Source organism: Sceloporus occidentalis, unplaced genomic scaffold, assembly GCF_023333645.1.
Source record: "Sceloporus occidentalis isolate IW3139 unplaced genomic scaffold, rSceOcc1.0.p SCAF_6, whole genome shotgun sequence".
NCBI classification, from domain to species: domain Eukaryota; kingdom Metazoa; phylum Chordata; class Lepidosauria; order Squamata; family Phrynosomatidae; genus Sceloporus; species Sceloporus occidentalis.
In genome coordinates, this window is record NW_028316986.1 from 134831967 (window position 1) to 134854981 (window position 23015).

Here is a 23015-nt window from a genome sequence, read left to right on the forward strand (position 1 = left end):
AGGAGAGATTTCTTCAAGGGCAGGCTGGGTTGCTTTTTCAACCACGCTTTACACAGATGTAAATACCCTTGGTTCTCAAACTTTGAGACTTCAGCTTCCAGAATTCCTGACTGTTGGCCAAACTGGGTCAGACTTCTGGGAGTTGAAGTCCAAAACAAAAGGGACCAAATCTCATCTGACCCTGGAAGCTAAGCAGGGTCATTCTTGGCTAGTACTTGGATGGGAGACCACCAAGGAATATCAGTGGATTTAGGCTACATTTCAGAGGAAGGAACTTGCCTAAGAAGAATCTACAAAATTGATAGGGGTTGCTATAAGTTGACAAGTGACTTACAAGCATCTACACACAAATATACTGAAAATATAAACTAAAGTATGGTCATTATCAAGAGCCAGCTTTGCATAGTGAGTTGAACATTGCGCAACGACTCTGAAGATCAGGGATCTATTCCTGCCCAGCCATGAAACTCACTGGATGACTTTGGGCAACTCACACTCTCTCGGTCTCAGACTAAGGCAGTGGTTCCCAACCTTCCTAATGCCGCGACCCTTTAATACAGTTCCTCATGTTGTGGTGACCCAAACCCATGAAATTACATTCGTTGCTTCTTCATCACTGTAATTAAATAGGTGTTTTCCAATGGTCTTAGGCGACCCCCATGAAAGGGTCCCAACCCACAGGTTGGGAACAACTGGACTAAGGCAACGGCAAACCCGCTCTGAATAAATCTTGCCAAGGAAACACCATGATAGTTTCACCTTAGGGTTGCCATAAGCTGGAAATGACTTGAAGGCACAACACACACACACACACACACACACTTTCAGTATCACTATCCTATCACACTCTGGTATACACAGTGGTTAAAGGACAGGTTTCCCCACCCTTTTGTCATATATGTATATATTTACAAGGGGGAGGGATAAACTGGGTTACTATCTGAGCCCTTGTATATAGTGCTAATACATCTTGGGCCTACCAACTGGTGCAGAGGGCTCTCCATCTGCTATGGATAACAATTTTGTTATTTCGTGCCTTCAAGTCATTTCTGACTTATGGCAACTCCAAGTCAACCCTATCATGTGGTTTTCTTGGCAAGATTTGTTCAGAGGAGGTTTGTTCTTGCCTTCCCCTAAGGCTGAGAGAATATGAGTCACCCAAGGTTGCCAGTGGGTTACGGTTCAGGTACACTTGTGCTTTTGTGCCTTCCATGAATGCAGATGCAAACCATTCTGAAGGCAGTGGGGAACATTCCTATATCTGTTTCATAAGCCACAGAGCTCTTACCTAGAATGGTTCTGGGGTGAGCACAGCATTATTTATATATAGACATAATTCTCAATTTATGTTTTTTTTAAAAACCCAGTACCACAGAAACAAGTCCCATTAAACAATTTGATTCAAACAGATCCCCCCCCCCCCCAAAGTATGGGTTTTATGTGCTATAGGAAGACTAGGTTGCTGGAATCCTGGAAAGAGGGACAGATCTAAATGGCCTCTGTGCAAGTGCAGAGTGACTTCCCCTCAGTGTCTGGGGGGCTTCTCCCCCTCTGGCATTAAATACAAAGTCAGAGAAGGTGTGGCTCCTGCTTAAAAGCCTGAACTCCCAAATTGGTAATGTTAGCAAACGCAGGGAATTTCTCTTCCACCTTTAAACCCGGTGGGATTGTGTCCAAATACTACAGGAGGAAATGTGTCTTTTATGTGACACTTTCCACCCAGGGAAACCAGGCATCCTCCTTTTCCAGAACCTGCCCTATATTTCAGCCTTCTGTCTGGGAGGAATCCCCCAAAATCCTCCAATGGGACCATGACTAAGAAGCACAGCTTTATCTTTACAGTTTTTAGCTTTGATATGGTCATGTCCTCCATTTTTCTTGAAGGACTTCCATTTTGTGGTGCCTTGTCCTCCTTATAGGGTTAGGGCATCTGGCCACTCTGTTTACACAGGATTTACATTAAGCCCACTTCTCTCCCCCTCCTCTCACCTCTTATGGGCACATTTACTCATATTTATTTATATATATATATATGGGCAGTTCAAACTAAATATACGAATACATTTATCTATCTGTTTATCTTTATATATTTGTTTGTTTCTAGAGATGCCCAATACTTTCCAGAAAGTCTACACTCACTTAGGATTTTATCACATGGGGACAACTAGAAGTACGGGGATGATCTTGTGAAAATTGTGCACTCGCAATTAAGATTTTCACACAATGTTGCGATTCAATGGCCATTATCCTGGGAATGTTGTGCAAAATTGCAATAAAGCTTTTCACACGGTGTCAAGTTGAAAAGTGATTAAAGCGCTATTAACCCGTGAATAGCCAGGCAATAAATAGCAACAAACGGTTTGTGAGGAAATCCCAAAAATGCTTTCTTGCTGTTTATTGCCTGGTTACTGCCTGGTTATTCCTGGGATAATGACTCTTTTATCGTGCTGTGTCTGAAAAGCTTAATTGCAATTTAATAGCAATTGCACGATTTTCACGGGATTGGTTAAATTTCCAATTTTCCTCCATGTGATAAAGTCCTTAGGCTAAGTAAGTGCCAAATCCACAGGACATGAATGGCTTTTGGGTCAGCAAACCTAGGACTGGGTTGCCTCTCTGTCTTTTTTTTGGTGGGGGGAGGTCAGGACCTCTTGGGTTTCACTTTAGGTGAGCCCCAGCCGTTCCCCCCTTGCTCCAGGCCAGACTGCTTGGTGTAAGAAAGAGGGCACTCTGAGGCAACCAAGAGTTGGGAGAGACCCCAAGGGCCATCCAGCCCTATCCTGCCATGCATAGGAAATAGGGGTGCCTGAAAGGTCTGGAAACCATGCCCTATGAGGAACGTCTTAGGGAGATGGGGGTATTTAGCCTGGAGAAGAGAAGCTTAAGAGGTGACATGATAGCCCTGTTTAAATATTAGAAGAGATGTCATATTGAGGAGAGAACAAGCTTGTTTTCTGCTGCTCCAGAGACTAGGATCCGGAGCAATGGATGCAAGCTCCAGGAAAAGAGATTCCACCTCAACATTAGGAGGAAATTCCTGACAGTAAGGGCTGTTGGACAGTGGAACAAACTCCCTTGGAGTGTAGTGGAGTCTCCTTCCTTAGAGGTCTTTAAACAGAGGTTGGATGGCCATCTGTCAATGAGGATGCTTTGAGTGAGCATTCCTGTATGGCAGAATGGGGTTGGACTGGATGGCCTTTGGGGTCTCTTCCAACTTTACGATTCTATGATTCTATGTTTTCCCTCCTGGAGAAGCACCACCTTCACGTTCTGGTTTGAATCTAGTCCAGAGGGAGGGAGAGAGAAAGAGTGAATGTGAGAGAGAGAGAGAGAAAGAAAGAGAGAAAGAAAGCAAGAAACCAGAAAGAAATGGAGAGGTGTTTTCCTCTCTTCTCTCTCATTCCCTGCTTGGGCAACAAGGCGCACAAAGCATAGGCACCCGAGCAAGCAAGCATTCACACACACACCAACACACAACACAAGGACACACACATTTGGCAGGATTTGTCAGCCAAGTTTGCCCTGGCCCTGCCTGCTTGTCTGTCTGTCTGTCTGGAGAGCCCAGGAGGAGGCAAAAAAGGGAAAGGCAGGCTGGCTTTTCTCAGCCTTCCCCAGCTTTTCCTTCCCCCCCAAGGCTGCAGGGCGAGCTGAGGAGGGGATTTTGCCATTGCGTGGGTCCCCCCCACAACAACAACAACACCCTTCCCTCCATCTTCTTCTTCTTTTTCCTCCTTCCTTCCTTCCTTCCTTCCTTCCTTCCTTCCTTCCTTGTCTTTCCTGGTCTCCTTTCAGCGCCTGAAGCAGGCTGGACAGAGGTGTGGTGGGACTCTCCATTCAGGGGTCAGCCCAGAGGCGGCCAAAGCGGTCAGTATTGTGTGCGTGTGTGTGAGTGTGTGTGTGTCTGTGTGAGAGTGTGTCTCTTCCCCCTCCTACTCCTTCCCCCCCTTAAAGCTGCAAGTCGGAGGAGGGAAGGAAGGAAGGAAGGAGGGGATGCACGCAAGGATGGGGAGACAGGGAGGGAGAGAAGGAGGAGAAGGAAGAAAGGGAGGGAGAGGAGGGTGGTGTGTGTTGGGGAGGGGTGTGTGTGTGTGTGCGTGAGGGAGGGAGGGAGGGGTGTGTAGTGTGTCTGCTAGAGGGGGCTGGGGTGAGAAGGAGGGAGCCTCTGTGCGCATTGTGTGTGTGTGTCAGCCAGGAGGCTGCCAGGAGGGAAGGAGACAGCTCCTCTCCTTTCTCTGTGTGTGTGTGTGTGTGTGTGTCTGTGGTGTGGGAGACAATGTGTTGTTCTGTATGTTGAGGGAAAAGAAGATAGGATCCTCTCTCTCTCTCTCTCTCTCTCTCTCTCTCTCTGTTGTGTGGGAGACAATTGTGTGTTTTTGTATGTTGAGAGAAAAAGAAAACAGGATTCTCTTTGTGTTATGTGGGAGACAGTTGTGTGTTTTTTGTATGTTGAGTGAAAAAGAAAACAGGATTCCCTATGTGTGTGTCTGTGTGTTGTGTGGCAGACAGTTGTGTGTTTTTGTATGTTGAGTGAAAAAAGGATTCTGTGTGTGTGTGTGTGGCAAGAGAATATTGTGTGTTTATGCTGAGAGAAAAGAAGTCAGCATTCTCTGTGTGTATGTATGTGTGGTGTAAAAGGCGATTGTGTGTTTCTGTATGCTGAGAGAAAAGAAGACAGGATCCCCTTTCTCTTTCTCTGTGTGTTCCTGTTTGTGTGGTGTGAGAGGCAACTGTGTGTGTCTGTTGAGAGAAAAGAAGGCAGGATTCTCTTTGTGTGTGTTTGTGTATGTTGGGTGGGAGATAACTATGTGTTTCTGCATGTTGAGAGAAAAGACGGATTCCTTCTCTCTGTGTGAGAGAGACAATTGTGTGGTTCTGTGTGTTGAGAGAAAAGAAGACAAGGTTCTCCCTCTGTCTCTTTCTCTCTCTGTTTATATGACTAAGGCTGGTTTGTGAAGCATCTTGTGTTGCCTGTCCAGCTTTGTGCCTGTGAGTTGGAAAGAGAAGGGGTTTGTGTGTGTTGTGGGTGAGTGGGAAGTGTGATGAGAGGAAAATGGTAAAGTGTGTGTGTGAGAGTGTCTGAGGGCTCCTCTTCCCTCCATGAGGCAGACCTTGTGTGAGGGAGCTTTGCCTGTGTGCTCTTGCAATAAGACTGTGTGAGAGAGGACTGTAGCAGCAGCAAGGTTTGTATGTATGTGTGGTGCTTAAACACCCTGAGACAGAAATACACACACATACACACACTATTTTGTACTTCACACTAATCTGTCAGAGGTACTTTTCTTCTCAAATGTTCCTAAATGCCTTATAAATTCGAATCATAAAGCATCTGAAGGAGAAGCTGAAAGAGTAGGGTTGCCAAACATGCTAAACATATGAGGGGCTTTTCCTGCTTTCTTTTTATGGCTTTCCCATAGTTTGTGTGTGCGTGTGCGTGTGCGCGCGCCTCCATGTTAAGGTTTTTGCAGTTGTGCTGAAGTCACTGTTTCAAACTAGGGCTATTCTGAATTAGAAATCAGACAAGTTGTTTTGAACTACCTCTTTTCAAACTCGGCATTGGTCAAGGTGTCCTGCCCCTTTAGCACAGTGTCACAGTCACAAGACCTATTGCATTGCACAGGGTTGAGCAAAATGAAACATAATGTATCTTACCACAGTTAATATTGTGCAGGATACATTTCCACAGTACGCAGTGTATCTGAACTGGGTTAATTCCAGATATGCCTCTGGTTGAAGACTATTTAAAACAGTTCTTTACTAGTCTGAGGGGAACAGTGCTGCAGAAACAACATATGTTTGGTAGCCAGATTCTGGAGCAAGCATCAAGCAAACTGAGGCCATTTGGCATATCAGGCTCCATTTCTATTTTTGATTTTTAAAGTTTGATGATCAAACTTTACACCAGCGACAGAACATTGCCTTTGTTGACCGTCTGCAGCTATTCATTTCTGGCATTTGCTGTTTTCTTTGCCAAAGGTTTCTTCTCTTCCCCCCCCCCCCCACCCCCACATATATGGTTGGCTGCTAACTGAAATGAGGTTACAGACATACTTGGAGTTAACTCTACACATGCTGCATGGTTATTTGTTTATTAACCCAAGGTTGCTGAGTTTAACTCTTTCTCAAAAGAAACCTGTCAAAACGGCAGCGGGCTTGTTAGATTCCCTGGCATTTCTATGATATGATCATGCTGTTTGCCATAGACTAGTCATAAAAGAGACCCCGTTTTAATTTAATAAAAAACATAGATTACCTACTAGTTTGCTATCAATAGCTTGAGTGGTATTTACCATCCCCATCTATTACATTAAATACAGCATTGCACATGATAACACATTCTGCTTCTCCAGAGATTTAGGGGCCTGTGGGTAACAATCTAGGCTGTATACAGCATGCATCCTCGGTCTTGCCTGTCTCTATTGCAAGCCTAATAAACAAGACATTTAGAAATTATCGCTATAACCTAGAAGTGAGGGTGAATGATGAAAAACCCTCATCTAGCTGAGAGCTGAAGTAGGTAAGGCTAGATTTTGTGGAAGGGGGGGGGGGAACCCACACCATTTTGTATTCTATAATGGAAGCCGGAATGAGACAGTGAAAGTCAGCAGTATGCTACTGATGCTATTCTGCTGCAGTAATGTGGTCTCTAAGGGAACCTGTGGTTGATGCATATACTACACAGCTAGGTTTTTCTGTAGCCCACTGCCTGTCTCACTGCTACTGCTGCTGCTTTTAAATGGAGGCTGCTGCTGGTCCAGGTTGCAGAGTGCTGCACACATCCATGCCTTTCCCCATCATTTAGTGGCGTCAACTCATTCGTTCCTTGCTTTCGACTTCAGGTCCTTTGTGCTGCCATCTGAAAACATTATGACTTTTGTCTGCGTGGCAAAATAATTAGCATTCAGATGAGGAGCAGTCCTCTTCTCCTGTACCTGGGAGCTGCATTGAGAGAAGAGATGCATTTGGAAAAGTTGAGGGGATGAACAGTGAATTGAACAGTGAGCATCTGGAAGCAGTGCAAGAGTTCGTGGTTGCTACCACCAAGCAAGTTTGTTACTTTTTGGGGTGAACCTCCTGAGATGGAAAACAGAGTGGCTGGTGCTGAAATGATTGCTTGACAGTCTGGCCTACTTGAAAGCGGAGAGTTGGACTGCATGCATAGATAATTTATTTGGACTACTTTGTTTTGCAATTCTTCAGCTTTCCATCTGATAGTCCATTCAGGTAAGCACGTCTCTCTCTTTCTCTCTCTCTTTTTCTCTTTCTCTCAATATTCTGGCTATTGTCTGGGAGTACAGTACTTTCTGTTCAGAAAGTGCAGGAAACTTGAGTTATTTAAAAAGAATAAGGTACAGATTTAGCTTTTTCTTAAAGCATTTTATTTGGATGTATTGGGGGGGGGGGGGGGAATCCTGAAATTCTGATAAACACTGATTTGGTTGCCAGGTCAAACAGAGGAGTTTAATGGATTTATTTTTTGAAATATATAGGAGTAATTCCATGCTTGCTTAACTTCTTCTTTTTTTAAACATACCATTAGACTAATTGTCTTAAACTAAATGGAATTAATTCTTTCTAACATAGATATGTGATACACACACACACACACACACACACACACACACTAAATTTGTACCTTAGTTTATGATTCTGAGAACCATAACAACTCACTGCTGCAGCAGTGACTTAGGATGAAGTATTGCTTCTATATTGTTAAAGGATTTTCTATATAGAAAAGTAGAATAGAGAGAGCAAAATCCAGTCAATTTCTATATTGATACCAAGATCATTTCTTACAATAACAGTACTCCAAACTCTTCCAGAAGAACATGATTATGATCTAGTAAGCCAATAATGGAATTACATGTTTATTATATAATTTTGTAAGGGTATTTTAATGTTTGACTGACTATATCTACTTTGTTTTTATAATCTTGGAATTTTTTTTATCCTAATATGATCATTCCTAATCTCCTTAAAATTTGTGATTTTCATTTTAACTGACCATTTTTTTAAAGTCAAAATAATCACATCTAACTGTGAGGTGAAATTAATTAAAATGTATCCTTCACTTTAATTTACCTATTTGCCTAACAATTAGAAATAAATTACCAATTGTTTTTGTTGTTTTTTTTAAAAATGACCTCACATTTTTTTCCTTTACAAAAAATATATGTATGCTTCCAAGGTGCAATTCTCATAATTTTTGATTTCTTATATTTATGTAACAGCTTCCCACAAATAAATACCAAATATAAGAATGAAATATGTTGATGCAAAAGTAAAGAAAGCAAGCCAGAGCTCCAGACAAAGCATTTTTTGAAGCAAACTGTTAACCCTTAATCTTAAACACCTTACAGTTACTTCAGCTCATTGTTCAAGTTTTGAATGCTCATCTTAAACTTGGTTGTTACGGTCTTGATAAATTACCTTTTTACATATTCATCCTCATTTAAAAATATATATATATATAGTGAGCTCACAAGGAACTGCAAAATAAATCTAGATGAAAATACAGAATATTGTCAAAATAGAAATAAATAGCTTTTGAAATGACAAAAGTTCTTGTTTGTGCCTAGGGGTGGGGGGGGTGTGGGGACTAAGAAGCTTAAACAAAGAAATAGAACATGTGAGTGAAAAATAAAAACCAGAGTAGATGCCCATATGCAAGTACTTTGTTTTCCTCCTTGAATTTATAGTTTAGGCTGCCTGATGATGCATTATTCAATGTTGAGAACCAGACTTAAAGGCAGTATGCAGAATAGGTTGCCCATCTCAACTACCTTAGTTCTTTTGTGTTTGAATGTATTGTCCAAGGAGATTTCTTGAATAAGAACCAGAATGCCCACTGAAGTTATTAATTTTTTTGTATGAGTTTAGTCTTTAGCATAGAATTTAGAATTTATCTGTCTTGTCAGAATTTACTACTGCTCCCATTTACTATATATCATTAAAACTGTTGTTTTTGTTCCATTTAAACAGGAGTAGTCAGCATATATATATATATATATATTGAGCAATTTATATTAAAATGCACAAAGTGGAAATTTGTGAGTTAAATTCAGAAAGGGCTTTCCTGAATATTATGGAAAAGTACTGTCATGCAGTGATAACTACTGTTACACTTTATTAATAAACAGTTATATGTGGGGGGAAATTCAAACATGCTCACAGTAATTAGTGTTAAATGTCTTGACACAATGATAGCTCAAAATATACCTGTTTCAAAGGTCTATATGTGCGAATCATATTTAATAATTAATTTCTGTTCCTGGAAAACATACATATCAGAATAACTTTCAATGCTGTCACGTAACTCTTGACATTATAGGTCAAGAAACTTAATGTTATAATATTGCTGTCTGATCCCTGCTTTGGTGAAAGATGGGAAATCCTTGAGGTGATATAAACATCTTTAAACAAAAGAACATTAGATCTGCAAATTGTTGTTTGGGGCTGAGTTTTTCAAACTGAGGAAGGTCAATAAGGTAAACAACAACATCAACAACCCCAAAACTCTCAAGCATGTTGTACTGATAAATGCTATTTCCTTCCATTAGAGTTTTGAGTGCATTCTTTCATTACAATGAACATTATTATCTTAAATATAACTTTAGAGATACAGATTGAATTGGCAAATTAAAGATAAGGATTTTGTATCATAGGGATATTTGAACAGTGGTCGGTTGAAGTATTTCACTTGTCTTTAATTTCAGTGGATATCATTTGGATACCAGAGTTTAATATAGTAATTTCAGAAAGACTGTAAATATACACTTGCCACATAACTGTGCTAGCCAGCTTGGATGTGAAATAATCAAGGCTGCAGGGCATCCCATAGAGAGCCATCAAATCAAGTCTAGTATAGAACAGTCTGGTAAATTGTGGACATACAGAAATCAATGTTGCATCTGCCAGTAGGCCCTTCGGTTCCCTGAAACTCCCACGTGTCTAATGAGTCTGGGCAATTGGTTTCAGACACCAGTTTCCTTGAGGATAAATTTAATACATCTTGAGGGTCAGGCATAAGCAAATTGATTATAGCTCTGCACCAGGCAGACTCATAAACATCTGTAAGATTGCAGATTTTAAAGCCATTCAGCATCAGGGGCTGCTATTTTCAAAGCCTGTCTCCTTCATACTTCATGCCAGTGTGACATACTTCATGTCAGCATGGTGCTCCTGAATTGGGAAGTTGATTAGAAAGAGGGCATGGTATCTACTAGTGTTGTATATTCATCTGGCAGTAACCCAGCTGAAGTCATAGATTGGGAATTGTGCTGCTTAATGCTAGTTGCTGTTAGTATGAGAGGGCCATGAAATGGGGCAAAGTACTATTTGTAAAATTACTTGCATGGTAGGTTTTTAGCTGACAGTTGTTTTGCTTCTTTAAAACACAACACAGTTAACTGAAGGTCCCCCCCCCCCCAATTGTCTGTGTATGTTGTTACTAGCAATATTAGTTTGGCTTCACAGACATTTATTACTTCACTGTTGGTGGTGGTAGTTCTGAGATTGGATTTGCTCACGTTGTATATTTTCAACTTGCCACAATACAAGTCCTCTAGGCTTTATTGCTGTGCTGATTGTAGAAACACAAAATGCACTAGATGGTTAGGTTGATAGTGGATTTCTTTGTTTTTTGATATTCTGCCCAAGAACTGCTGTGACAGCCATTCTACATCTTATATGGATATTGTAAGGATATTTACTTAAAAGATGGCTGGTATAAACAAGCTAAAGTGTCAGCTCTAGTTTCCAAGTTAAATTTTGTCTTCTCCCATCTCTAGTAAGGACTGAAGACTATTAACAAGACAATAAAATGTATGCTTAATTTTGGTAGTCTTTTGCTTAACATGCTGTGAATAAATATAATGTTGCAGGATTTAACTCTGTCTGTCTTTGTCCCTTCTTGAAATTTTTCTCTCTTTGAATAAAATAAACCCAGTTTAGTGAGCTAGGGCATCTAAGAGTTGTAGTTTGAAAAAATTATGTAAGATGATTTTTCTTTCCCTTTTGAGACATGAGTCAAAACTGATCCTGGATGAGATGTTATTTTTGCTGCTAAGTTGTACATAATGGTCCTGCCATGATTGAGAGATCACACCTGAATTTTTTTATAGACATACGTTTTGGAGGGACTGGCAAGTTTGAGGTTAAAAAAGGGAGAAAAATTTAAGAGAGAGTATGTGTTTAAACCATCTCAAAGAAAGGAATCACAATACATCCAAAACATACTGAAGCAATGGGCCTTGGCACTGTGAATTGAGGTTCTGGCATGCTTTTTATAACAGCACAGCTGGGGAATACCTCTTAACTTAGGATGCATACTAACAGACAGGGAAGCCTGGTTCATCCTGACTAGTGTGTGCCTTTGTCTCTGATAAAAATAACAGTGGTACTATGCAGACAAATAAATAGGTCAGCAAAATATGTCTTTCATATAGTAGCAAACCAAAAAAAAATAGAGATATTTGTATATACGTGAGAGAGGAGTTGTTGCATACTTCTGTGGTAGATGTTGTGGATTTGCACAACCATTCTGAGAATCATGGATCCCATTATTATGCCCTTCCCCACTGTGGTGACTAGTTGTCTGTGACATATGTAACTTGCCATATATCATCCAATATATGCTAAGCTTTTCATAATCCCTCTCAGATTTTGAAAGTTTTTGGAGAAGTTAGGGAGCTGTCATTATGAAGAGCCATCAGACACAAAAATTGCCTCAGTTAAGGAGAGGCTACCATTGTTGTCTTGCTACGTAATTTAATGAAAAGAAGGGTGGAAGTCTTTAGGACTGGAGGATAGACTTTGATCTTTAATAATACCTGTCGATCCAGCAATCAAATCTATTTGCAAACCAGTAAGTTAAGCAGAGATACAGTGAGAATTAAGGAACATATTGTCTCTTAGCATATGGCATAGTTCATAAATCTGTGATTGGTACCAGAAACAGACTCACACTTTCTCCCCACCCTGGAACATTCATTGTCAGCAGCCTAGCTGTGGAGAGGAAAGCTTTTTAGTTGTCACTATTATTAGAAAATTAAGTGTCAGAAGTCCTTACTGATCTATACAAATCACCAGAGACCACATTAGGATGTTTTCTTGTTATTGTAATGCCTGGCTCATTTGTGGCACAAGGCATACTCCTGAAACTATTGTCCTTATGATATTTCTGCTTCTCTATCCTGGATTTCTTTAGATGAGCTACCTGTATGACAATTTTAAAAACTGTTTTGTTGTAAAAACATTTGCTATATGCTAATTTGCAGTACTGTAACATACCATTGCAGTCTTTATCCTACAGAACTGGTTTGTTAATCTTTCTTGCTTGTCTTCACTTTCCACCTTTGGAACAGAGTTGGTGTTGGTTCCTAGTGTAGAAGTAGGTACATGTTCTCCACTTGGTGACTGTCAATGGGGCAATTTCATCAGCCATCACATTTTTATATAGTATTTGCCAATATACACCTACTGGGTTCTATAGCCATGGATAACACATTGTTTGTATTAAATTACTTCACCACAGCTATGAAAAATGTGCATTAAACAGTTTTAAAAGTAACTGGCCATGGATCTTTATGGTCCACAAGAGAAACAGCAGTAGGTTTAAGCACCCTACTATACCCTCAGTCTCTACTTGTATCTTGGAATGGAGAATTGAAATCAATGTTGCTTTCCTTTGCCCTGTGCCTTCTCTGAAGACAATAACCCTTGTATTTTCAAGCCTTCCCAAATCCTCATTTTCCGTTCTCTTTCTTGCCTTAAAAAGTGCAAGGTGACAATGAGATGATGCACATCTCTACCCAGGGCTAAATAACATTGATTTCAGTGATGATGGAGGACTCCTACAAAGATAAAAAAAAAAAAAAACTATGCTTGAGATAAAACAGTAGAAATAGCACAGAGCTTGGAAGTAAATATTTAAATATACTGAGTTATTTATAATTGATTACTTTTGTAAATGAAGAAAGTACAATGGTTGAAGTCTCCTCCAGACTGCTATTAGGAAGTCAATAATTCCAGAACAGTGATTCCCAGACTTTGGTCCTCCAGACATTTTGGACTTCAGTTGCCAGAATTCCTGACAGTTGGTGAAGCTGGCTGGAGCTTCTGGGAGATGAAGTGATCTAGAAAATGTTGGGGCATTCTTTTTAGGGTTTTCACACTTTGTAGTGGTTGTTTCTGCTCCCACTTCTGGTTGCCTTCTAAATATACTAGGTTTTGAGCACAGGTTTGTTGCTGGTTGTAGCTGCTACTGTCAATCTATACATTTATTTTCTCCCCTTTGAGGTATAGTGTGGGCCTCCTTTTGTTTCATTCCTTCTATAAGCTCAACACCTTTCATATGCTTCTCTTCCATTATACATGTTCTTACTCTCCCATCTATTTAATGTCTTTTAACTTTTTTATATAGTCATAGTACTTGTGTTTTATAAGGCCATACCACTTACAATATAGCTTTAAAAAGAAGGGGTGAGGAGTTGGGGGAAAGAAACATTAGCAACTGGAAATGTAAGGATGTCAGTGGAAATCCTCTGTGGCCAAGGTCAACTCCTCCAGATTTGAAATGTTGTCAATGGGACTGGCTAGAAATACAGCAGGAGAAATTGAGAAAAAGGATACAGATGTGTCACATTTTCCCTAGCCTGCATTTCCTACCAGGGCAGAAAAAAACAAAAACAAAACCCCAAACCCATCCTACCCTGCAGTTGTTAGTAGTAGTGCAGGTTTATGAGGGAAAAATGTCAGGACAGGAAGAACATTCAGATACCATACCATCCTCCAGTAAGTAGAGCTATACCTCCCACTAAATCCAGATGCTTTAGCCAGTGTGGAAGAGCCCTGCTTTAAATTATAATGGTAACTTAGCAAAGTACAATGCTGTCCATGTAAATGCCTTTATAATTATGTGGTCTCACTAAACAGTAAAGGAGGAATATCAAATGGTTCAGGTGCCAGTTCATGTATCTTATGCTGTTGCATCATGGTCTCTTGTGTATATTTATTTAAGCTGTTTAAATGTGTCGTATATTACAGGCCAGCTACTTATTGCACTTGGACCATTTGAAAAAGCAGTTAGAAGACAACTATTTTAGTTTCCTCTGAAAAAATGGAAAGTGGTCCTATTGGATTTCATGTAGGTTTTTGGAGGGGATTGGAGAATTTTTCTTCCTATTGGAGAAGGTAGGAGCATAGAGTTTATGCACTCGTTGTATATAAAATATTTTCTCTCACTGAAGCAAGTACTGATGTGTGTGCAATAAACAGTAAGCAGAGAAAAGGAAGAAGCTCTTAGGTGGCAGAGTTCATCTTATAATCATCCCTGCCACATCTAACACCACTAAGTTGATTTTTCAAATACCTCCTTCGTCTCCTGAAATATATTATTTAACATATGCCTGCTGGATCAAACTAGTCTAGTGCAGAACCTTGTGCAGTGGTGCATGGTGCTTCATTGTATCATAGATACATTACAATCTGTGAAAGTGTTGCAGTGCCTCACAAACTGAAAAGGCCTCCAGAGTAGAGGCCCATTTTGGCATTCTACATCATCTGACTAAATGGAAACCATTTTAGCAGAACTTGGAAACTTTTTGAGGGGGGTTATAGAAGCTTGTGCTGGCTGAGGGATTCTGATAGTCAATAAGCAACTTTCCCAAGCTCTGAGTCTTAAGGAAACATCACTCTCTGATTGTCAACAGACTGTACCCCGTTTGCATTATTACCACATTTACATGTGCATCCTAAATGTAACCATACTTTTCTGTACCTTTGAGTCATTTGATAGTGCAGTATAGGGTTGCCATCCAGGAGGACCTCAAAACCGGGAAAATGTAGGACATTGTTTTAAAATGTAGGACTTTTTTTTTTAATTTCCTCGCCAGGAAATTAACAAAAAAAAAGGTCCTACATTTTTAAACCTTCTCCAAGGCCTCGGTGGGGCCTGGGAGACTCTGTAGGCAAGAGGTGCACCATGTTAAGAACTGCATTAAGCACACTTAGGCTGCTGCCACACTGCTTTCACTCTCATCACTCCACCCTATGGAATCCTGGGATTTGTAGTTTGTTGTGGTGCCAGGGCTGGGCTTTGAAATCTCAGGCATAAGAGAGGCAAAAGGCTTGGGCTTCATCTACACTGGAGAAATAATCTGGTTTGAGACCACTTTAACTGCCTCGGCTGAATGCTATGGAATTCTGGGAATGGTGCTCTGTTCCAGCTCCACAGCAGAATGGCAGTTAAACCCCTGGAAAGCTATCTGACCAAGGTGACCAATGCCCTCACCCCAAAATGTAGGGCACCCAATGGCCAAAAATAAAAGCTAAAAACACCCATGTAATTATAAATCCATGCTTCTTAGCCATGATCCAAATGGAGGACATTTTGAAATGTGACAGAAGAGGACATGTCCTGGAAAAGGAGGAGGATGCCTGCTCACCTTGTCTCTGGTCCAAAATACACTGCTGAAATAAAACAATGCTGGACTGAAATGCCCAGAGTTCCTCACCAAAGCTGCATCCACACTGAGGAAATAATCCAGTTCGAGAGTGATTTAACTGTCCTGGGTTAGTGCTGGGGAATGCTGGGAATTGTAGTACACTGTGGCCCCAGAGCTGTCTCTGACAGGGAATCCCATAACCCTCCAAACTTAGTTGAACTGCAGTGCCCAGAATTCCTCACCAGGTGCATCCACACTGAGGAAATGGTCCAGTTTGAGACTGCTCAGTGCTGGGGAATCCTGGGAATTGTAGTCTATTGTGGCCTCAGAGCCATCACTGACAGAGAAGTCTCAATGTCTCCCAAACACTAGCATTCCCAGGATTATTATTCCTGCAGTGTGTGAGAGAGATATAAAAGCTAGGGACTGGATTCATTTGGAGGATCTCTGTGTCCAAAACACACACTGCTTGGACTGCCAGGGCTCAGTGCTATGGAATCCTGGGAACTGTAGTTTATTGTGGCACCAGAGCTCTCTGACAGAGAAGGCCAAATGCCTCACAGACCCCAGAATTCCAGAGCATTGAGCTTTGGCAGTTAAAGGGGTCTCAAAGTGCAGTGCAGAGGGGGGGGGGAGAGAAAAGCCAGGGAGTGTGAATGAGCTCTGAGAGGAGGAGGAGGAGGAGGGAGGGAGGGAGCCAAGGGAAGTGCCAGGACCATGCGGAGGAGCCCATGCTTTTCCTCATCATCGCAGCCTCCTCTCTTCCACCGCTCTGCCCCCAGGCAACGCCTCCTTTTGTCAAAAGAGCTCTGGTGCCACAAGAAACTACAATTCCCAGAATCCTATAGCACTGAGCCATGGATGTTTAAAGGGGGGTCAAACTATTTCTGCAGCCTTTTGCTACCCCAAACCCCAAAGCAAAATCTCTTCCTTCACCAAGCCATTGAAAACCAACCCAAGGGGAGGGCTGATTGCTTCTTTCCCATTGGTCAGCTTTGGGAGAAATTTGCATATTACAAGTAAAGGTGTTTAGGGCCTCAAAAACGATCCTGTGATAAAGAATTACAAGAATACTGACGCGGTATACATTTAAAAGACGAGGCATTTAGACTCCCAGACAACATGAATGATTTATGGCCTTTTTTTCTTTTCTCACTGTAACCTGGAAAGTAATGCCTCTTGCAAGGTTTATATACCAAGTGGGCTGGCCAATAGCTCTGAGTGGCAGATGTTTTGAAGAGCTGCTCTCTAGGCTACGCCAGTGCGCCAGACGGGGAGAGTGGCGCACAGCCGCGCGCAGGACGGCGGGGAGGAGGCAGGGGAAGCTCAAACCGGCGTCTAGGGGCCAAACCAGACCGGGACCGGGAGGGGTCCCCCAAAAGCGGGTTTGTCACGGGGGCCACCGGGTTATGGCATCCCTAGTGCAGTATAGATAATTTATTTCCGTTTATATGTATTCCAATAAACCATCTATGCTTTTGACAGGTTTAAAAACAATAGTTTCCCTATGGGATATCCAAGCCAAGAAATGTTCTCATTTTCCCTCCAGAGACTGGTTATTTTACCTGTTTACAAACTAGTGAAGGAGTCACTAATAATCAAAACAGGAATAGGTTGAAGAGTTTTGCTACTATCAATTATAGTACTCTTTCAGTGCCAGAAAGTAAATTAAGTTTTCACAGAAAATGGGGTTTGAGAGTACTGTTTATTACTGTTGTAATAAAAATAAAATAAAATCTATGGCAGAGTCTGGACTTAAATTTCTCTTCATTACTGATTTTGTTTTCCTTGCTAGCACAGACTTATCAACAGTCTGTCTGTCATGGCCATCTACTGCCTTTAAATGATAGACAGGATGTTCACTGGTAACATTAAAAATTATGTATGCAAATTGGGAGCACTAGAGTGCAGGGATGCACTTAAAAATGAACTGACTTTGGGCATGCTTTATTTATCCAGCCTGTTTCCAATGTTCAGAGCAGATATGGAAAATTAACATATACTAATTTTAGTAGCATGGCTTTGCTTAATGCATCCTACAGTCTAACCTATGTGCTGGTAACCCTGCATTATAAAACTGTTCATTCAGTGTCATCCGCTAGCAGCAATTTTACAAGATGTTTAGAGTTTGGCACATGTTTGGGTGAAGTGAATTCCACGATATGGGGGCCAGTCCTCAGAAAATCCATTCCCTATGTCTTTCCTGCTGAAATTTAGGAAATGGGCTTCGAGTATGAAGCAATCCCTTAACTATACTGGGCCTTTATTGTTGTGAACATCCAACATTTGAGCACCAACTTCCACATTATATTTAATGTGCAACCTTTACTGCACTTAGGCTGTATCTATGACTGCCTCTGTACTACAGAAATAGTGCAGTTTGACACTACTTTAACTGCCATGGTTCAGTGCTAAAGAATTCTGTGATTTGGAGTTTTGTGAGATATTTACGGTATATACTCATGTATAAGTCTAGAAATTTTAGTCAAAAAATTGACCCCCCAAAACCTGAGTTGACTTATCCACAGGTTAATGTAAGTATTGTACTTTAATTCTTATTGAAAAAAGGAAACATACCCTGTTAAAAGGCAAGAATATGTAATCTGTTTTGGAAGGACTGACCTTCCCTCTACTCTATCATCCAGCCAGCCTTCAGTGTGAGCACCAACAATTAATGTCAGCTGGAATTTTGTAAGTTCTTTGGAATCATTTTCCTTTGCTTCATCCTTTAGATCCTTTGTTACATGCCCCTAGGTGTTACCCTCAAGTTACCCACAGGTCATATCGAAATCCATAATTTTGCCCCCAAAACTGCCCTCCACTTATACATGATATCTACTTATAGTTGAGTATATATAGTAGCTTTCTATGTCAGAGAGGTCTCTTGCTACAACAAATTACAAATCCCAGGATTCCATAGCATTGAGCCATGGCAGTTAATGTGGTGTAAAATTGCTTTATTTCAGCAGTGCTGGTGCAGCCTATCTCGCAAACAAACTGTTGGTATTAAGACAAAATTACTCTGGTTATTTACTATTGGAAGACATAGAAATACAGCCTGCTTTCAAGCATTTAGATCACTTTGGATCAAGTGGGATTCCCATATGTGGTTTACAATTCTTTTCCATTCTTTTCATTTAAAAATGTTTTCTCAAAGCAGCAAAAAGAGTGCAGTACAATAAACTCTATTATTAACGTATTATAACCAATCAAAATTATTCAGCTAAATTATTTAGGAGATGATAGACAGGATGTATTGTGGTAAATTCCACGATCACGCTCCCTGTTCCAAGTCCAGCACTTCAAACGTTATACTACTGGTTCTTTCAGAATGGAAGTTTCTACAAAATTTCTGCCAAGGCAGTGAAAAAAAATCTGTTGTTAATATGATGAATTTGAATAATTAGAATACCCAATAATAGTATGCAAAATTAAAATAATTTGCATAATATGCACATCATGTGCCTAAATTTAAAGGGCTAGAGTATGGCAACTCTACATACTGTCACTGTTGCACTTTTAAGGCCATTAAGCACACATCCCTCTCTCAATGAAGCACCGACCACATATGACTGTGCCCAGAAATCTTTTTAAAAATCTTCTCACCACAAGGAGAAAAAAAGATGAAGCTAAACTGCAGATTGTTTGGGTACATTTATGCAATATTCTTTCTCTCCATTTATAAAGAGGGTGACCAGATGTCATAACTGCAAAGGAGGACAAGGCAGCATAAAATGCAAGACGTTCAAGAAAATTTTTGGACATTACAAAATAAAAGCCAAAAACACTAATATAAATATAAATTCATGCTTCTTAGTCCTGCTCCAAATGGAGGACATTTCGGAATTTTTCTTGGACAGAAGACTGAAATGCAGGACATGTCCTGGAAAAGAAGGATGTCTGGATGCCCTGTCTATAAAGTACATTGTTCAAATCTTGTGAGGTTTACCACAGCCAACAAGAAACAGTACTAGAACAAATGAAATCATGGTACCACTTCAGGGCCTTCCTTGGAATGGAGAAGTACTAGTTCAGTTGAATCCAGCCTTGTCATTTGGGACACAGCAAAGCATAACTATCTCAGAGTGACATGTTCCCACATTAATTATTACTTCCAGGATTTCTTGTAAACTGGGACAAGAGTTGGATAGCTGGTGTGAGGGCCCAAACTCCATAATAATCAAGGATATTGGATCCAGGGTCAATCTAGGTAGATCAATATGCACCTATCTATCAAACTGTCATGGCTATAACTACAAGTCATGCAGAACAGTGCCTACCTATCATACTTTTATGTCTGGCTGTAACGACAAAACTACTAGTCAGTCACATAAGGAAGAAAATTAAAAGAAGCTAAATAATGTCAGTCCAATCTCTAGTTTTTCCAGACAGTCAAGGCCTTTCTACAGTCTAAGGAAGTAGATGAACAAAACCAAGATGGAAATTCTTTCAAATTGGAGCTTGTATGTATATATGTATTTATGCATGTATTTATAAAATGTTTTTGGTACATTGATTCATTGGGTTTTTTTTAAAATTAAAAGAACAGGACTATAACTTTATTAGGAGTAACTGGGGGAAAAATAAGCACCACATTTTGTAGGGTGCTTCTTCATTCTGTATGTTGGGTTGAACAAAAGCATTAAAAGCAAGGATGGCTATTGTGGGGTAGAGCAGAAAGGCCAGACCATGGTGTAGTTTCAAAAATTTATGAAATGTGATTTGAACATTAAAATAGAAAACTGTCTTTATTAATGAGATTTTATGTATGGGGTGGATTTATGGTATGGTTTGGGGAGGTGACACTATTTTTACAAGTGTCTGTTTGGCCTCCCACAAAATTGCTTTCCTGCAGAAGTTTGAAACCTTCTGGAGAAATATCAGAGAGCTTTATCCCATTCTTTCTGTTATACAGAACAGATTGTTGTTGCTAACTTTATACCCTGCCTTCCCTCCAAGACTGGGACTCAAGGCAGTTTACCAATTAGAACAAATGCAGTGCAGCTAAAACATACAGACGGTTAAGATTAATATATAATTTAACTGTCAATAACATTAAAAACACTTTTAAACATACAATTTAGATAATAAAAAGCAGGTTAAAAGCAGTACAATCAAGAGCAGCTCTTTACAAGATTACATATTTCAGGTTTTTTAAAATGTCAGAAAAAGGTTTTATCTTTAGCTTTTAACATATGATGACAAAGGAGAAGTTCAAGAGGTTTATTGTAGTTTGCAACCTGGAGAAACACATAGCCAAGGACTCATTCTTCTTCTGAAGGCGAACCATTTTAGTGTAGGTAGTCTTGGTCTCCAATTGTCTGGAAACAGCTCTTCAGATATAAATCTCTACTACATTTCTCTGAACTTGGAAGTACATGTTTGTAGAGCATGGACTGCAGAGACATCTTTAGGTAACCAGTTCCCTGCAAATAGATTAATTTACTATTGTTCTAACTTGCAGTGTTACAAAAATGACACTTAAGATAGAAGAATGCTCCCAAAGTTTGTATATACATTTGAACAATAATGTCTTGTGGTAGCATTTATAATTGTGTTATTAACAGATCAGCATATTCTTCTTGGATATGATCAGAGATTACCAAAATCTTTCTGTTAACCAGTGTCACACACACACATGGCTTTTGATTTTTCACAATCCCTTTTGTAAATACACAGTTAACAAGTTTTTTCTAGAAGATGCATGATGGGAACTCAGAAATACCATCACACCTCCTTCCTGCCTCCCCCCCCTGATTGAGATCTAGGTGTGCTGAGAGAGGGTTTAATTCTCCCTGCTTACTGAAATTGGGAGTAAGGATGACTGGGGGTGGGTGGTGATACGCACGTATGGCATATATGTGTGGCATGATATATGCCATGCAGAACTTTCTGGGTTTGGTGAATATTCCATGTTTGGTGACACTCCAGATCATGTTGTGGATCTAGTAATTTAATTTCAGGTTACTTGAGACCCATAGTTGTATAAGGTATAGCTGATACTAATTGCTGAGGTTCTGTCAAAATTAATACACCTATTCTGTATTTTCTTGCTGTTTTGTGTACCTTCAAGTTCTTCCTGACTTATAATGACCCTAAGCTGAACTTATCAAAGGGTTTTCTGGGGCTGAAAGCATGCGATTTGCTTAAGGTCACCTAATGGGTTTCCATGGCCAAGAGAGGATTCAAACCCTGGTCTCCAGAGTCATAGTCCAGTGCTGAAACCACCACACCATGTTGGCTCTCATATGTTTCTTCTAGTACTTATATAACAAAGGGGTAAGAATATGAAAGTTAAAACACTCTGTTGTACTCTTCTTTCCCTAGACTGTAAAAACAGAAAAGAGTTAATGTTTTAAACCTTAATATTGTACCGTGCTTCCCAATCCTGATGGGGGGGGGGGGGAGGCACTAGCAAATTTTACTTGTATCTTGTCCCATACTTTCTTCCTTTGTTAATTTCTTCATGTGAAGAAATCCAAGCTCTTTCATTTTTTTGACATGTTCTGGCAACTGATTTTTTTTTGTCACTGGAATGTGTCTCTGATTGTGATATCTGCCTACATTAACAGTAGAGGCTGATGACCCTTCATGCTCTTTTACAGTTCCTTCAGCCATTAAGGAAAGGAGGAATTCATGGCAGGCTGCCATTAATATTGTGAAAGACTTCACTTTTTCAGATTGTGACATTGACTCACACTGTTCTTCTGGAGGTGTTTTCTGAAAAGCAGTGCCACATCACGGCTAGTTAGAGAAGCAATAGGTGTTCATGGTAAGATTTGCCTATAAAACATTTTTTTAAAAATGCACTCTGTTTTTTTAAGTTTAATTACTTCAGTGCCCTTCCTTAAAGAGAAGAGAGAGATAGCGATCCTGAGACCCATGGTCTTATTCTTTGTTTCTGAATCAGGCCGCTTCCCTTGCTTTCATTTAATAAAATTTATATTAAATCATTTGGCACCCACCACTAGTATAAATGACCACAGGCAATACAAAGGGAAGAAAAAACAACTACCCAGGCTTTGGATTTATGTTTCAAAATATTTAGCAGCAGGTTTGGACATATAGAGAATTCACAAGAATGATTTTTTAATATATACTTGGGTCAAGTATGCATTTATGAGCCAGGCCTGAATACACTAAAGGACTAGATCCTGTCTGATCTTGGAAGCTAAGCAGGGTCAGCTCTGGTTAGTACTTTAAAGGGAAATCACTAATTAATAATAGGTACTGAAAGCTATATTTTAGAGGAAGGAATGGGCAAAATCCCCTCTGAGTATTGCTTGCTGGGCCCCATAAGTCAACAGGAGACTGAAAGGCCCATACAGACGCTCATACATGGGCTTGGCCCAATCTATAATAGGTCATCATCTTCAAACAGAGATCCCCAAAGAGCATAACATGTCCTTGTCCATACTTCCCCTCTACTCCCCTCCCTTCATGTGCATGCATAGGCATTCAGTTTCTGGTTCATTAAGCAAAACAGGTAGTGGTGTTACTAAGTAATATGAGTTCCTAGATATAACAGTCTTATTGTGGACCTGTTTAGACAGTCATGTCTGTCAGTAAGAT

At 40.3% G+C, this 23015-nt stretch overlaps 1 protein-coding gene across 7 annotated transcripts in view; it reads left to right on the forward strand.

Annotated features, from left to right (window-relative positions):
* The window catches only part of MYT1L (myelin transcription factor 1 like), a 444499-nt gene that overhangs the window by 13991 nt on the left and 407493 nt on the right, over positions 1-23015 (forward strand). For 2 of the 7 annotated variants that reach the window (XM_089531036.1, XM_089531037.1), the window contains exon 1: positions 6546-7221. The gene's annotated coding sequence lies outside the window, so the exon portion shown is untranslated. Of the gene's footprint in view, positions 1-3742; positions 3865-6377; positions 6515-6545; positions 7222-23015 lie in introns of those variants that run through there. The other 5 variants (XM_089531038.1, XM_089531039.1, XM_089531033.1 and 2 more) reach the window with 4 other exon arrangements.